The 18,592-nt window shown below is 31.2% G+C and overlaps 1 protein-coding gene across 5 annotated transcripts in view; it reads left to right on the top strand.

Moving 5' to 3' along the window:
• Nucleotides 1-519: 519 nt before the first annotated feature.
• LOC145241375 (uncharacterized) overlaps nt 520-18,592 on the top strand; it is a 101,677-nt gene continuing 83,604 nt past the window's right edge. For 3 of the 5 annotated variants that reach the window (XM_080104252.1, XM_080104254.1, XM_080104256.1), the window contains exon 1: nt 520-657. The gene's annotated coding sequence lies outside the window, so the exon portion shown is untranslated. Of the gene's footprint in view, nt 658-812; nt 937-18,592 lie in introns of those variants that run through there. The other 2 variants (XM_080104253.1, XM_080104255.1) reach the window with 2 other exon arrangements.

Below are 18,592 nucleotides of genomic sequence, written 5' to 3' on the forward strand. Positions count from 1 at the left end.
TTCTTTCTTCTTTTAAGCTTGAAAGGAGATTAGGCCCGAAAACGCTGATTCCTTAAAGGAGTTTGCAGGCAGCGGAAACATGTATGCACATATGTAGCCAATAAATTTTTCTTTATAAATAAATCTACTATAATATGTAGCTGAATTAATTGCAAATATTTAAGTTATAAAAGGATTGAGTTAAAGATTGAGCTTGTTTTGGTAGAAAATTTTTTATAATTATTTTTTCTTTTCTAGGAGGGGGGGGAATAATTTCAAGATATTTTCAAAATAAACAAGAACAGGAAAGCAGGTTTATTGAAAGAATAAAATACGAAGTAAAATATAGGGCGAGCGTTCGATTTAATTTTGCAACAGATTTTTTTTTTTCCAGGTAAGCAAGAAAAGAAAAATGTTCCGGTATATTAATCATATCAATTAATTAGAAGGAAACGAATTGTTATTAATAAATAAATAACCGGGGGAGGGGGTGGAGAAAAATAGAAGAAGAAATAGTAGTAAAAGAAGAAATAGTTGCAACAACGACGACGATGGTGATTATGATGATGATTATAGTTCCGCCATCTTTCTTCCTGTGAGGAGGTTTATGTGTGCCTTCTTCTCGTTCGTAAACCTTTGGTCGGCACACTTGACTATTTAAACAAAACCACAAATAAGGTAAACTGAAATTTTTAGTCTGATCTTTTCTAAATTCAATACCCAAAATTTAAAAAAAAAAAAAAAAAAAATCACAAAACACCCATCTGTTTTATTCTAATCGTTCTTAAAATTGATCTTCTCTGTCGAGCCGGCCTGAATTATATAGGAAATGGTCAAAAAAGGGGGATCATTTAATAATTAATGTATAACAAAAAAACGGACCCCGATTTTATGTCCGCAAATGTCTTGTTTTGTAAATCCGCCATGCCTTCCTTGAAAGTATTAAGTTAAACCCAGGTAAATAGTTTGATTAGTTTAATTTTTTTTTTTTTCGTTCATCATTATTTATTTATTTTTAAAAAATTTAAATATTTTAATTTTGTTATCGGTTTTATTTGTTTTAAAGCATCTATCAATCTTTCTGTTACGTTTTTTTTTTTTTTTTGATCGATTAAAAAAATAAAATAATTGTCTGGCGACTTCTTGTCAGTGTTTCTCGTCTCTACGTGACTTGTACATTGTTTTTATTGAGTATAATTCGATTAATTATGACAAACTGTAATAGTGTAAAATAATACAATTTAAAAATCCTATTTACAAAACATAATTACAAAATTAAATCCACCATAATGCATTTCTGTTTCTTCATTAACAAGTCAACCATTTAATATTTTAACAGTTGAAAAAAAAATGCCTTAAATTCTTACTAAATCCTTGTCTATTAAAAGATTGAAATTTTTTTGAATCCTATTTAGATCCCATAATTTATCAATATATATTAAAACGACATTCTGTTCAATTAATAATTTAATAATCAAACAATACCATAATAATTGGTAAATTAACATCGTCAGGCCTCCACCCCGCATCCATAAAAAATGAAATTCTACTTTTTTTAGTTGATTACGTGTGTACACTCTTAAAAAGTTGGCGCAGAGTAAAAAAAAAAAAAAAGCAATAGGCCTAATTTGGTCAATTTTTAGGACGTGCCTCGCCTCAGCGTATTATAAGCACCCAATGTTAAGAACGGCTTTCGGAATAAACACCCACCCAATCTCGAAAGCCGTTTTTAACATGGGGAGTTTAAGGGTGTTTATAATAAGCTGGGTGGGGTACGTCATAAAAATTGACCCCTATTTTTTTTTTTTTAGAATTTAACGTGAGGCGGGGGTCAGTTTCGTATGTCAGGGCCATTCTAGCCTTTTTGGGAAATTACCTCCCCCCCCCTTTTTTTTTACTACTAACTCTAGATCCGAGCAGCAACTTAAAAAAAAAAAAAAAAACACAACTAGAACCGTTTTCCTTATAACAAAAAGAAAAGATTTGTCCACTATCCTAAAACTATAAAAATATTATAGATAATTTAGCGATATGCGAAATTGATCCCCCTCTCTAACTTCTGTTTTTTTTTTTTTCAGGCTGTTTACATGCAATCGCTTAAAAATGTAGAATTTCATTTTAGAGGAAGTGATTAAGTGAAGGGTGTTAATGTACAATAATACTATTAAATTAAAATCTAAAAATATTTAAAAATAATTTGGTTAAAAAGAAAGAAAGAAAAAAAAAACGGACACGAAATAAAGCAAAAAGACACCCGGGTAACGCCGATAACATTGAATAGTCATCCCCTTCTTTAAAAGAAACTAAGTGAAACATGACCACAGTTTTGAAAAGAATGAAACTTTTTCAGCGTTGTCCGGGAGTCTTTTTAATTTTTTTTTTTTTTTCGCTTTTTGAATATTCCTGCATAATAAATACACCATGCTGAAATAATAAGGTTATTGGTACTGATGCACTTTTGTTACCGTGCTGAAATTATTATGAAATTGTTTGTTTTTTTTTTACTAAATTCGACAATTTTCACTTTCTAAAATTTGGTACTCATGCAGAGAGTGATCAGTGCTGAAATAACGTTATTTAAAAAGCCATTCTTAACATGGGGAGAGGAGGGTGTTTTGTACCTATTCTGTACTTTAACCTTACAATTAAAAAAAAAAAACATAATAAAACTTTAATTAAACGTGGAAATACGATTTAAAAAATAGCGCGGCGCGGCGGCGCCGCGGCAGGCACTCTCTGCATTAACACCTAAAAATTTTTTCCGGTTAATCTCACCGATTATAGATTTAACTTTCAGATATATATATATATATATATTTAAAAAAAAAAAAAAAAAAGGTACTAGTGCACAGTGCAGAGAGTGATCATTATTATTTAAAAAGCCATTCTTAACATGTGGAGCGCCGCGGAGGGTGTTTTGTACCTATTCTATACTTCAATCTTACAATTGAATAAAAAAACTTAGAACTTTAATTAAACTTGGAAATACGATTTTAAAAAATAGCGCGGATCACTCTGCATTAGCAACAATATATATATATATATATATATATATATATATATATAGTAAGTTATAAAATATATATGGCGATTAAGCTATATATATATATATATATATATATATATATATATATTCTTTTTTGAAAAAAAAATCTTTTTATGACTTTTATCATCGGGGATCAGTTTTTAATTAAAACGTCCGCCTTTTTAACTATTCTAAGTTTCTAAGAGTTAAATGTAATTTGTGTTGTTAAATTAATTGGTAATTAGGAAATTTAGTTACTGAAAGCAAGTTCCTGTTTGAAAACTAGTAACCGGAACTCAATTTCAGTGGCTAAATTTTACAATTACAAAATTATTGAATTGGAAAAATAAAATTACTGTTTTTAATTTTTTTCTTTTTTACAACTAGAGGTTGAAGCAAGTTTACCTGAACAAAATTATTTTTCTTTTTATAAGTAATTCATATTTTCTGTTTCAATCCACGAGGATTTGCTATAAATTTTAAAACCAGTTTATCTGACTTTGTATTTCAACTTTTAAAAACTTTCAAATTTCGAAGGTACACGAAGTAATTTTTATACGCAAGTTTGGGGAAATGAGTCAAAAGTAAAAAATTATACGAAATACTGTTAGAAATTCACTCAATATATGTTACTATTACATAGGCTGACATATATTCGGTGGGTTTCTAACAGTATTTTGTATGGTTTTTAGTTTTAACTCATTTTCGCAAACTTACGTATTCAACACAGTCCGTCCGCTGCCATTTGCATGTTTCAAATACATACATCGGTAAACACTATTTCAAGCCGAATAAACACGTTACATTAAATAAAAACACAAAAAAATGAGCCAGGTAAGTTAGGTTTGATAACATTCATTTGTTATATATTTGTTTTTTTGACAACTTTTTCCAATCTATGTGTATAGTAAGACAAACCCTAATTTTTTTTTTTCAACTATTAACAAAAGACTAACTTGCTTATAAAGAAACGGAAATGCATTATTATAAACTATTTTTTTTTTTTGATGATTAAAAAGATTTTATTAGTAAAATTATGAAGAATCTTCCAAATTCTACAGAATTTGGATCGAGCTGTTTATTGTTTTGTTTGTTTTTAATCCTACAATAACCTGAAAGTAAAGATTTTAGGCTTGGTTCGGTTCATATTCTGTAGAAGCACCGATTTTCATTATTTATTAGAATGTCTCGATGACATTTTTTGGTGCTGACACAGATCAACCTCCATGGTTGCCTATAATATTGACTGACTCGGTAGTTACAACAGGTGAAAGGTGACCATACAACTAAATTTGAGTTCTTGAAACGGAAAAACGTTTTCTGATTTATTTATATTGTTGCATTTTGTAAATTTTTTCAATTTTGTTTTCTAATTGTTTTATGGTGTTTATTTTATGTTACGAGGATAGTTTATTTGTATTTTGTAAAAACGCAACAATTTAATACTTAATACAATTTAATTTAAATAAATCAGTTTGTTTTCGTTTAGGAACGCGAGTTTAATTTTTGCGTTATCGTCTTTGGACTGGACCAATATTGGATAACCATGGGGTTGATCTGTATAAGTACCTTTTATTATTCTGTAATGTTTTTCGCGACATTCTACGATTGAAAAAAATCTTTAAATTAAAATGCGGAACTTATTTAGAATTAAACTTAAGTTTTTTTTTTATATACCGAAAAATCTTTTATATGTGTGCAGGCGCACTCGCACTCCTCACGAAACGAAGATATATTCGAAAAATTACGTAAATTAATTATTATTTTTTACTAAATAAAATTAAAAATTATGATTTTTAGTGATTATAATATTAATTGTATTCATTATAAGGCTGATTTTGATCTTGATAGTTCGAATTGAGTTGTCTCCCTCTTATTTAACATGCTCGATCAAATATATTTTCGCTTCGTCATAAAATTTGACTTTCTTGGATAAAAAACTTCAGGCGATCTTGATAATCTTAGGTTGAATGTCGAAACATTAATAACATTGGCCGCTAAATGTGACGTCACTTGGGAAATGCAAAATGCGACATCTTGATACATGAAACGAAATACGTTTTAATAGTTTTATAAACATTGTTACATTGAAAAAAAATAGTCGCAACTTCCTTTGCTTTTGTAGTGTTTTTTAAGATTAAAATTTATTTTAAAATAAAATCTCTTATGGATCTCTAATGAAGTTATTCCCCTATTTTGTAAAATATTGTAAAAAATATTTGTATTAAACAAATGAACGGATGATCTCTTTTAATGAAACCATTAAAAAAAATGCGTGTAACGTAAAAAACAAACAAAAAAAAAACACTCGTATCTTAAAAAGCATTTGTATGGAACTATGCCTCTCTAATATATATCAGGTGCCAATTTAAATTAAAATTCTTGTGAAATAATTATTCAACATTTAAGTGTAATTTTATTCAACTCAAATTTGGATTTTAAGTTGATTTGTTTCAATGTAATTTTGAAATTAATTGTGAAATACGAAAACCGTCAAACTAATAAAACGTATTTCATGTATCCGGATGTAACATTTTGCATTTTCCAAATGACGTCACCTTTTGGCTGCCAGCTTAAAAAAAAAAAAAAAAAAATTGTTGAAACTTTTTTTTTTTTTAATTTTCACCCCAAACAAGGCACAGTGCCACTTTGAAGTTGGGGGCTACTGTTGGGGACATAAGTTGCAGGGGTATTATGAAGGGAGATGAGTAGCAAGATGTCTGTTCACATTAACTTGAACTTCTGCATGTCAGTACAGTTGGGAAAGTAGAATCCCGGAAGGGATTTTTAAAGTCTAGCAGTTCTGGAGAAGAAACTATTAGAGTAGAGTGCTTTTTTACTACTAGGGATCTTTACTGTGAAGGGGTGGGATTTAGCTGCTTGTCAGGTTTGTTGGGGGTATCTATGTCGAAGGGGCACAAGTGCTTATAGTTTGTCAGAGCATTCACCATTAAAATACTTGTAGAACAGGCAGAGGGATGTAACATTTCGGCGATGGGACAGAGGCTGAACTTAGATGACAGTTCAAGACTTATGAGGTTGGTGAAGCTCTTTTGAACCTTGTACAGGTGTGAGACTAGTAGCAGATGCACCAGCCCAAATGTGACAACAATACTCCATACATGGGCGAATGGTGGCCTTACAGAGGTACAGGGTATTTGGATATGCTCTCAATGTATCTGTTCCAATTCATGTTCTCTGTGAACGTTAGGCCGAGGAGTTTAAAGGAAGTAGTTTCAGGTAATGTCTTTTTGACCATTGCTATTGGTGGTAAAGAAGGTTTCTTGCCATTATATTCTTGGCAACATTGAATGTGACCATCCATTTATGTCCGCATTCCACTATGGATTAGAGGTCTTCCTCTAGTGTTTCTGCGATTTCCTTAGATTTGTGTTGATGAGTTTCCCCTCGTGCCTGTTATAGAGCGTAATGTCATCAGCAAATATATCCATCTCAGAGACAATTTTATCAGGGAGTTCATTTATGAATATTAAGAATAGAAAAGGTCCCAGGATTCTTGCGGTACTCCCACATTTATATCGTATTGTTTAGATGTATGACCGTCGAGGACAACCTGGATTCTTCTCTTACTTAGGAAGGATTTAATTATGTTATGTATTTTTAGCTTATCAATGTTTCAACATTCAACGTACGATTATCAAAATTGCCATCAATTTATGTAATTTTTGGAATATGACATCATTTTCTTTTTTTTTTCTTTTTTTTTTTAGTAAGTGCAATTCCAAATAAGGACCTATGTTTCTTTTTGATTTTTTTTGTTAATTTAAAAAAAATTTATTTATTTTTTTCTTTTTATTACATTTTCACCCCAAACAAGGCACATTGCCACTTGTAGGGAGCTACTATCAGGGGTAACATCTACTGGGGTACTATGTAGGGATTTGGGCAGCAGGGTGTCTGTTCACGTTACACTTGAACTTCTGCACATTGGGGAAGCAGGGACCCGGAATGGAATTCCAAAGTCTAGCGGTTCTGGGGAAGAAACTACTGGAATAGAAAGATCTTTTACATCTAGGGATCTCTACTGTGTGGGGGTGAGATTTAGCTTCCTGTCGGGTTTGTCGAGGATGTTTATGTCGTGGGGGCACAAGTGCTTGCAGTTCTTCAGAGCATTCTCCATTAAAATACTTGTAGAACAGGCAGAGAGATACAACATTTCATCGATGGGACAGAGGCTGAAGCTTAGAGGCCAATTCAGGGCCTATCAGATTAGTGACTCTCTTTGGAACCTTGTCTAGGAGCGAGAGACTAGTAGCAGATGCATCAGCCCAAATATGACAGCAATATTCCATTCATGGGCGAATGGTGACCTTATAAAGGTTCAGGATACTTTCGGGTGTTAGTAGTTTTCTAGCACGGTAGAGAGAGAGCCTACCTTTTTTGCAGCAGCCCTGGCAATGCTTTCAATGTAATTGTTCCAACTCCTGTTTCCTATGAACGTTAGGCCAAGGAGTTTGAAAGATGTACTCTCAGATAGTGTCGTTGGCCATTGCTATTGTTGGTAGAGAAGGTTTCTTATATTTATTGAATGAAACTAGTTCAGTCTTGTTGGCATTGAACGTGACCATCCATTTTTGTCCCCATTCCACTACAGATCGGAGGTCATCCTCTAGTGTTTCTGCCATTTCTTTAGATATATGTTCATTTGTTTTCCTGTCATGCCTGTTATAGAGTGTGGTGTCATCAGCATATATACCCATCTCAGAGGCAATTTTGTCGGGAGGTCATTTATGAATATTAGGAACAACAGAGGTTCAAGGATAGACCCTTGGGCCACTCCTGCATTTATATCATATTGTTTAGATGTACGACCGTCGAGGACAACCTGGATTTTTCTCTTATCTAAGAAGGATTTAATTTTGGGCGATTATTAAACAAAAGGAGCGAAAAAACAAAATCAAATAGTCAATAAATAACTGTGACCAAAGGTAGTAAGACTTATCTGCCTATCTTTTTTTGTGCTTTTATTTACATTTTTATCAATGCCTTCCGAGTCTTATAAACCTGACTTATTCAAGATAGCACCTAAATGTGGAACATGAACAACTAAAAAATTGAAAATCACACAAAAAATTAGACATCACCAATCGGCAAAAGTTTAATTTTTAACCGATCTATTTATTTTTACTAGCTGTATTTTTGTTTACTTTTCACTTTTTAAATCGTTCTACTACATTGAAGTTTCACTTTAAGTAAAATCAGACCCTGTTTTGAATGCGTCAGGTTTAACAGGCATCTCAATGTGCTTTAAATGAAATCCTTTGCACTAAATAACTTGTAGGATTAATGTATCATAATACAATCCTTTTGATTTTCGCAGTCCTTATAAAACTTACAATAACCCTTATCCCTGAGTGGCTTCCGGGCCTTGATAAGTGCTAACCTCCTTGTAAAAAAACCCCAAAAAAACAAAAAACAAACTATTATCAATGTCAAAGCTAAGAAATTATATATTCAATAATATAACAAATACTGATCGAATGGGTCATTAGTGATCTAAATCATTCTAAACATTAAAAATGTAAAAATCCTTACTTTCTATTTTTAGTTTAATTTGTTTTTTATCTGCATAATCCCATTTTATGTCAAACAAATTAGTTTCTCATGAAGTCAATTTTTTTTTTTTTTACTGCTTTTGAATTGCAGTTGTTTTACGAGATTGTTAATTGCTTTAAAACTTTTAATTGATAGTTTATTGCCTTAATTAGTTGTCCTGAATTGCAACATACAATTTAGCTATACTGTTGAGAACATTAGTGTTTGAAAATAGCTTCACATTTTTAGAGATGGTAAAATCTTTTTAGCTGACATCTTACAAATACATTATAAAAAAATTTTTACTTAAAAGCAATTCATCTTATTTGTATAAATAAAAAGTTATCTTGTATTTCTCAAAGCATAATTTATAGTTTAATTATTCATTGAATGTGAAGACTGCATATTATGTAAAGCTCTTGTTTGAAATGCCAAACATATATATTTGATTTTGTGTGTATAATAATTTATCTTTTCAAATATAGTGACCGTTTTCATAAAGATAGACTTTGTGTAACATTCTAACCCTCCCATGTTGTTTATGAGCATCAGATATAAAAATCTGTAATGTTTCTTAAATGGTTATGTGTCGCAAAACCGTTATTTCCTTTGAAAATACCATCTTCTATAATATAGAGATCAGTTGTGTATGTTTGTATGTCTGGCTAAAAGTTGAAAAAAAACTGGTATTTTCTTGATTGGCATTCCCTTAGATGAATAATATAAAATTTAGAAAAAATATTAATTCTTTTACCATAAACTGGTGCAGATTTCATTAGGAGAAGGCAATTTTTCATCCAGATTATGTACTAGCTAAAGGAAAGTAACTGATTTTTTTTTATCTAGGAATTAATTCTCTTATGGTAACTCATTCTTTGAGGACTCTATAAAATGTGAATTGTCTGTGTGTATGTCCAGAGAGAGGGCTAGGTGGAGAAGAAAGTTGGAACCTGAAAAAGGGAAGGACCAAGGTAGAGGGAAAGAAAGAGGAGAGATAAGTGTTATATAAAACTGGATATCAGCATCCGTTTTCTGCAGTTAGCATTTTGAGAAATATTTTCTTACACAGATTTGATTGCAAATAAAGATGTAAAGCAAAAATGATTTTAAATTTCTTACTTTTATTACTGATGCATGTCGACATTATCTTGCTCCCACACTAATTTCTGTATATACAGTAAGCTTCTTTTTCCCCACAATAGTACAATAGTACTCAATATCGATCTTTGCTTTGTCATCGTATTCTGATCAGCTGATTGTATTAAAATCTACTTACGTAATAATTAAAAAAAAAAGGTAGAATTACTTCAAGATAAACCAAGCATGAAAGAGATCCCACCACCAGTGTTCAATCCCTTGGACTCCAAACATACTAGCTAAAAAATAAGCTCTTCAAAAGCTTTAATGTCCTAGATAAAACTGATTTCTTTGAACATTTTATCATCTTAGAGAGCCCCAGCCATGTTGAACAGATTTTAAATTTGATAAATGTAAAGTTGTTTATGGACTGCAAAGAAGGGAGCCCTGTGTAATTTTATTTGTTGTAATGCATGATAATGAACTGAAGATACTGCTCTACATACAAAAAGCAAACAATAGTTAAAACAAAAAACCAAACTGGCATAATATATATATATATATATATATAAGTTCTCTCCCCCTGTAAGAACTCCGACACCAGGGTCGGAAAGTAGGATTGAGAAGTCAGCGCTTCCTAAGGAGGGGCACTCTGACCTGCAAAAAGTGCCTGGGTAGCCTCATCAGCATTCCTCGATAAGCGCCTCAAGTGATCAGTAATAAAATAACCCCTTCTCAAAGAGAAGCCTGGGATGGTGGACCTTCTAGAACTGCACAGAACTAAACTCCCACCACAAAATCAACAGTGACCAGGTCATTACAGGAATTGTCTAATCTCTGTTGATTTTGGGGGTCCAGGATAAAAATGAGAGGGAGAGAGAGAGAGAGATCATTTTAAAGAGAACTGATGTTTTTAAGGATCTATGAAATTCAATATAATACATGATGAAAAATATCTAAAAGAAAAAAAAATTGTTTTAGAGTATTTTCTCATATCTTTTTATTTTCTTTCCCCAAAATAACTTATTTTCCCTAAGAAGTATGAATTTAACTTAAAATATGCAAAGGCATTTAATCTTGATCGCTTTCATATACATTATCTTCTATGACTTACATTGAAAGTTGAAAATAAAAAGTGAATTTCAAATTTTGAAAAATCCATTCCAAATATTTTGGTAATTCTTTAAACAGGAAGGAAACTAACAGGTATTCAATTACATGACGAGGTCGTACACTATTCTCTTCTGAGTTAATAAACATTTACAATGCAGAAGAATACCCACCTATTTTTGCCGCTCTTCTTTTTTTTTTTTTCTCGTGTTTCTTGCTATAAATCTTGAAAGGTAGTATATCTATTATAAACAAAAAAGAAGAGTGGGAAAGTCAAATCTTCTGTGGCTGTGAGAAATTGTATGCCTTTTTTCCCCTCCAGCTAGAATTTAACGAAAGAGAGGACATGTAATCCCACCACTTGCCAAAGACTTGTGAGGTGGAAGTTGGGTTACATGCCAAAAGTAATTTCATATCACGGTTCATGAAGATGCTTTTCCTGACCAGAATTTTTAATAAAGAATTGACCTCTTGTTCTGTTGTATTTTATAACAACACTGGTCTGTGCCATGTGTTGTTGAAGATGATGGGAATGGATGTGTGTCACAATAAAAGCAACAGGGATGCAAAATTGAAAAGAAAAATTAAGGCTCTTCAATATTAAGTTTCCTAAAAATACAAATTTGATATATTGTTGCTTGGATTATCTATATTAATAGATTGGTGTACATCTCCAAGTCGGCATTACTTGCTGTTACATTACCTTTTTGATTTTTCTTTTTTTTTTCTTTTTTATATGTGCATACTAGCAAGAAGACCCGGTATTACCTGGTATTGAATAAGTAACCCTATATCTTACTGTTCTAGCCTATAACACCATATTACATTTATTTTTTATATTTATGTTTTGGGTAGGATGTATTCAGCATTGATTAAATGAAAGGGAAAATTGAAATAAATTTTAGTAAATTTAGAGTCTTTAAACCTTGCAAGACCAATTAGGACACCTATGTGCCCGTGCTCCAAATTTCAGAATATGTTTGATTAGGAAGGGGAGGGGGTAAGTTTCTAAATTTGCAAAACTCTAGGAGGAGTTTTGAACAGTCATGAACTGCAGCTTGTGTGGGTGAGGTGCAAAGCCAGTTTAAAAAAAAAAAAAGAAAAGGACAAAATCCATAATTAGTTTCTAATGCTCATTATGTCCCCTCCTCTTTATTTTCTCATCCCCTCTTCTGCTATAGGTCGAATAGTATTATTACTGTGGTATTTTCTTTTGTTTACAATGGACTATTTAGATTGAATTTTATAATTTTACCTTTTGACTGTCAGTATACAAAATGATAATGATAGAAGCAGTAGTGATAAGCATTATATAAAAGAAAAACTTAGATGGGTGGGATCAAACAACTTGTGAGTGTGATAGACAGAAATTTACTATCAGATGACTTAATTGCAAATTACATTTAATTAGAACAATTAAATTTGTTTTCAGACATAGTAAAAAAAAAATAGCCTTATGGAGGAAACAAATGTTGATTAATTCAGTTTTTGTGCATGTATTAGTATGAAAAGATACTTCTGGCAAATAAGTTGCACAGAAACGTTTGCTTCATTCTCAGGAGAAATCATCAGGTTAATTGCCATGGAAATGAAGCAGTATGAAAACTCAAATCCTGATAACAAAACAGGAAAGTGTGCATCAAACTAGTGCAATGGAACTCTTCTCGATGATGGCCAAATGCCATGATTGGATGAGGATCCAGGAAGGAAGTGGTTGCAGCAGAAGAAATTAATGACTTTGCAATTAGGCAATGTTATTGAATGATGACTTTGTATAGAACAAGCAGTTAAGATCTGCCCCCCCTCCTCTTAAACCAGATATTGACCAGAATAACCTTGAATAGAAAATACAAATCTTTGCATATGCTTTGCTTATTTTCAGATTGTTTTTGTATGTATCATAAAAAGTAATACCTTAATTAAATGTTTTTTCTCATGATTGACCTGAAGGATACTATCATGGTTTAAAGAAATGACTATACTGAATAAAAATCTTTAGATCTAGTGTGGTAATTTTACACATTAATACTTGTAGAGAACAATAAGCCACCATCTCCTCTCAGCTATAGCTGGGAGAAGATTGCAAGTAATATAGCAACTTGTGTTAAATTAATTGTATGTAATGAATTTTTGCTAATAGATATTGTGCTACAAAATTAGCATAAAGTTCTTATATAGTGTAAAAATAGTCAAAGCAAAATTGTTTTCACTCCAAGAATAGTTACGACTATTTTGAATTGCGTTTTAGCAAGTTCGTAAATATCGTTGAAAAAAATCTCTTACTCTTAGGATGTCTTCCAATAAAGGTATTCACGTATCTATATTAGCAACAATATGTGACAAGAGGGAGCATATTTTTGTATATGGCGAAAGAACGCATACTAAACTACCCTGCTCCTTCAAAGGAGGAGGTAGTATTTGGGGGAATGGTCTCATGACAACCTCCCTCTAATTAAGCTTTAAAAAATAGTAATAATATACTTTTAGCTTCAGGCAGATACCAAATCTCCATTAGTAATAGATATATTTTTCCGAATGATTATCTATATATTTTTAAAGTAAAGTCAGTTCTCCCCCTTCTCTTTCTACATTGGTGGTTAATTGTTTTAGTAACAAAAAAAACTAACTTTTCTGTTAGTGATTTCAGTCACATATTGGTCTATGTTGTTAGAAAATACAATTTTAGCTTTATTCACTTTGATTTTTAATATTTAGTCTTGTTCAAATTTTCTCTTTGCTTACATATTTTCATAGTAAGCTAGCAGTATTTTCAATCACTATCTTGTACTTATTTTGACTCTACTCTTAGTCACTGCTACAAAGAGTTCATAGGATAAACTTTTGTTTTACAGTGATCTTGTACTCACTTTCTTAATTAACTTTTTGAAAGTATGTTATAATTTTAAACAATTTTATTTAATGTAATGACCAAATGGTAGGAAATTTTCTTTTTTTCTATTTGGTCATTTTTTTAAGCAATACTCATAAAAAAATTGAAATGGCTTAAAATATCTCAATATTGGCATACATAGTTTGATGATTTAAAAAATCTTTAAATCTGACTAAAAAATAAGGAAGTTGTGATTAATTTTGTGCTACGCACTGTTGGATATTTTAAGACCAGATGTGTTTTGTCACATTTTCTATACTACTTTTTTAGTAAAGACGTTAAATCTTTGTTCAAACACAAGATAGAGCTATGAAATTTGCCATATATATGTACTTTTGTACAGGGAATTGAAATGTGCCATTAAAAATCCCAAGAATCTAATGGTTAGCATACAATCTGCAGTAAATGCACATAAATATGCTGCAATATCTTAAAAAAAAAAGCTAGAATACTTTTCAGAAAGTTGAATTATAATGCATTTTCTGTACAAAATCTGGAATCTAGTACTTACAACTTTTTAAAAATGAATACATTGCAAGGTTTATTTGGTATTATTGTAGATTAATACTTGCTAAATCACACTCCACCTCCCACCTTCCCCAAATATGCGATTCTCTCTTTTTTTTCTTTTTTTTAAAACAACTGCAGACAGTAGTATATACATTAATTTACATAATGAGTAAACTAGTTGAAAGATGAATAGTTGATGATATTAAAACTTGTTATATATCTTTTACCAAAATGACTTAAAAAGGGTTGATATGCTGTACAATCACACAAGATCATTTTGGCAAATCAATCGTTTTAGATGTTCAAATTTATAAAACCTTATGTTTTAATGTCAGTATTTTAGTTTGAACCATTTAAATTTATTCATAGGAATGAAGAATATATTCAAACATTTATTCAGATGTTTTTTTCCCCCCTTTCCATTAACTCTTTCCATACTAACATGATATGAACAGATGTAGCTGGCGAGCCTTATTTTAGATAAAGGAAACATTTGAAGAAGTCGTTTTATTCGTACAAGCATATTTTTGTTTTAACAACTGTTTAAATGTATTTTTATCATGACATAGTGAAACCAGTCTATCTGATGCACGTATATACTATAAGATTGGAACCAGAAGCAATATTTATTATATCAAAATGAACCCTGAAATTAATATACTTGGGCAGCATTCTTTCTCTAATGCATGTTTCGTTCAACGCAATTTTTAATTCATCACCTGCCTTAAGACGACTCATGGAAATCGAAAACGTTCATGACTACAGCAAATTTCGTTTTACACTCGAACAGAATGTTCGAACATTGATCCGCCAAAAAGAAAAATTGGATTACAAGAAAACAAACAGGAATTGTCTTTGCTCTTCAACGAAACATACATTAGACAAAATAAACCCTGTAAATATATTCAAGTTATGTTTCAGGTATAGCATAGCTTTCACTAGTATCCTTGGAAAAGATTCAAGTTTATTTGTCCTCCATCCAATCATTGGCACTAATTGACATCTCCGACAATATATTTATTGTCGGAGATGTCAATTAGTTTTGAATAATTTTTATTTTCACTTTTGTAATATATTGTCATTGTTCAAGGACAAGCCAAAAGAATTCATGGCCATAGCAAGTCTGAGGTTATGCATGTCAGTGTGTAGTATCAGGCAAATGGTTAATGACAGATATATATTTACATGTGTGGGGAAGGGCAGTTTAATTCAAATTCATGACTACTGGATCAGAGCAAACACTGATATCAACAGATGGACGTACAACAAAACTTCTCTTAAGCTAATCAAGCTGCCAACCAACCAACTCTATTCGATGTTATTATGAATCCTTTTCATTGAAATTCAGAGAAAACGTTTTATTTTGACACTTGTCAGTTATTGAATCAAGAAATTATTATATATTTTATAAGGCTGTGTTAAATGTGTTATTTTCTGCTGATAACCTGACTATATAACACCATGGGTTGCATAATTGATGAGACTTAATTTTGACATTGGCAGCATTCACCCAGTTGAGCTGGTTCCTCCTATAGAACAGCATCCTGGATGAACGCAGACCACATATGACGGTCTGCAACAGCCAAGGTAGTTATGGGCAGCTAGTCCCAGGACCAGTGGTGAACACCATAGACCTGTAGACCAGAGGTATGTTCAACATTCACTTTGATGGTGTGTAACTACATCTTTAGCTGACTTTCGGAAGTCTTGGCCAATCTTGGAATGGTTCTGGAGCTATTGTTTTGTGGATGGACTCTTCTGTGTTGCACTGTACAACATGGCCAAACTAATAAAGTCTCCTTATTGAGAACAGATTTTGAAGCTTTGGTAACACAACTTTTGGACTGCTCTCATTTTTATCAGCTTTCTTGAAGTCTACAATTGCTTGGAGAGGCATCATTATTGTTTTAAAAAGGTTCTTTTCTGTTCTGTTAAATCATTAACCCAAATATTTGCAATCTTTTGATGCAGTTGTATCCAATTTCTGTCCATCTTATAAGAAAGATGTGGCTTATTCTATTAGATCACCATCAGATTATTTGATTTTTCTTTTCTGATTCAATATCTTTTGTTTTCTAAATTTCAACTTAAATAAATTGACCCCCCCCCCCAAAAAAAAGAAATCCAGTTCAGACTTTCTATCGAACATGACTAATACCTATGTTATTCACACCTATTTACTTAAAATTGAAACACCTCTGATTTGCAGAAAATGTTGAGTCTCTCTTACAAGAAAGCACATTTTTATTAATTGTAACAACCATAACCAAATTCAGTTAAAACATTAAATATCAAACTATATGAAAGACCTTTTTTTCAAAAGACTAGCTCAAATAATATCTTAACATTTTCTAAAAGAAACTAAAATCAAATAAAATCACTTGCACATCTTGAATAATATAAAAAAGTATTGCACATACTAAAAAATCACTTAGACAAAAATGAAACACAATAAAAACATGTATGTAATCAATACATGGTTAAAGGACCATACAACTAAAACTCATGTTTTGAAATTTTTTGGATGAGGTTTGATGATTTGGTTGGTCTTCTATTTTCATCTTGGTTGTTATAGTCATAAGGTTTTGGCTGATGTAACCTCTGACCTTCTTCAATTGCATTTTTTAACCTTCTTTTAAACCAGTTTTCTTTGCTGAAAACCAAAGATTATGTAAATATAAGTACTTACTAGTAATTCCTATATTCGTATTAATTTGTAGTTGAATAAAACTCATAATATGAGGTTTTTGAGAGATTTATTCTGATTTCTATACTTTTAATGAATACTAGTGGTGGTCCGGCCTTGCCAGGTTGTAAAATACACCGAAATATATTTTAATCCATGCTGATTTCATATTTATTGTTAGAGCTAATTTTCTATTGAATATTATATTGTACCTAATATATGGTACTGATTTTTAAAGTAAAAAAAAATTACTTGGGGGCCGTCCGCTAAAATTGAAACCAAAATATTTACTACTTCAGTCACATTCCCTACTGTTTGAGCTATCAACAGACTGATAAGAAAGATTTAAAATTAAACCAATTCAAGCTATGAATGAATTTGCGCATGCACAAAAGTAATAGAAATATGTCGGCAAGTTGAAATGAACATTTTGCATTTCAATTTGTCGACATATTTTTGTACACGTTATTAATCCATTCAAAGGTTTTACTTGGCATAAACCATCCTTCGTGTAGGATTACTATTTCCTGTTAATTTCAGTGGTATGTGTTATGTTAGTAATTTAAAAGTTTATCGGTTAAATACTTGCACATACGCACACACATACATCTACTGTTTATTATATAGATGAGAAAACTGATATACAATAACTCAAACTAAGTATGGTCTGCCTTTTTATTTTTTTTTTACAAAATCTGTTATTTTTGTATGACAGTCTGTAAAGATTGCATGCGTGCGAATGTAAAAGAATGGAATGGTTCTTCCACTTGCCATTCATTACAATACAAGTCTAAAGATGAATAGAAAATTTTTTTTTTAATTACCCATGACTTCAGATGTGGTAAGAACAGATCTCAGAAACATTTGATGAAAATGCTATTTCTGAACAAAAATATCTGCCCAAATAAAAATCTAACATATCTTAAAAATCAAACATGACCAGAGAATGTTTATGAATTTAGCTTGCAAAACTTAAGAAGATCCGAGTTATGAAAAGTTTTTAAATGCAGGCTAGAGTTATTCTAGTAATGATCTGAAATAACAACCAAACTCACCTGAAAAATTGAATCAACAGAAATAAATCCTGTTTGTTTTGAAGATAAATTAGGTTCTTCTCATGTGTTACCGACTCTTGAATTCTTTATATTTTGTTAATGAAAATTAAAATGCTATATATATTATATATTATTACTAGTGGAAGTGGCCTACCAACTCTACAGCTCTGTATTCTATTTTATAGGTAATTAAGTGCCAGGCCTATGGCACTCATGATTTTCCAAATTCATCTATCAATGTTTATTTTTTTTTTGTTTTTTTTTGCAAACTTAATCCATTGTTGAATTGAGAATAATATTCTAGATTGACATGTGACTGAGAAGAGTTTTAAAATAACATTATTGTAGATGTACTCCTGAATAAAACGGTACAATAGAACAAAAGAAAAGTATTACACTAATACAATTCAAACTGACCATTCATTTGTTCCAATCTAATAAGTACAGGATAATAATAGAATTATCAGACCATTTAATTGGTGTTTGTATGTTTTTACTTGCAGCTATGAGAATTGAATTACATAAGAAAATTACTTTTAATAGAATATTTTTTAAATAAAAACTGCAGTAGTGCGAAATAAAACTTTTGCATTCCTATTAAAAAAAATTATATAATTACAGTATTAAATCCATGAGAATGCATTTCATTTTTTTTTTTTTTTCATGAACAAGTCATTTTAATCTTTGGTTAATAATTGCCCCCC

Source organism: Euprymna scolopes, chromosome 20 (genome assembly GCF_053919585.1).
Source record: "Euprymna scolopes isolate OS-2025 chromosome 20, ASM5391958v1, whole genome shotgun sequence".
Lineage (NCBI taxonomy): Eukaryota > Metazoa > Mollusca > Cephalopoda > Sepiida > Sepiolidae > Euprymna > Euprymna scolopes.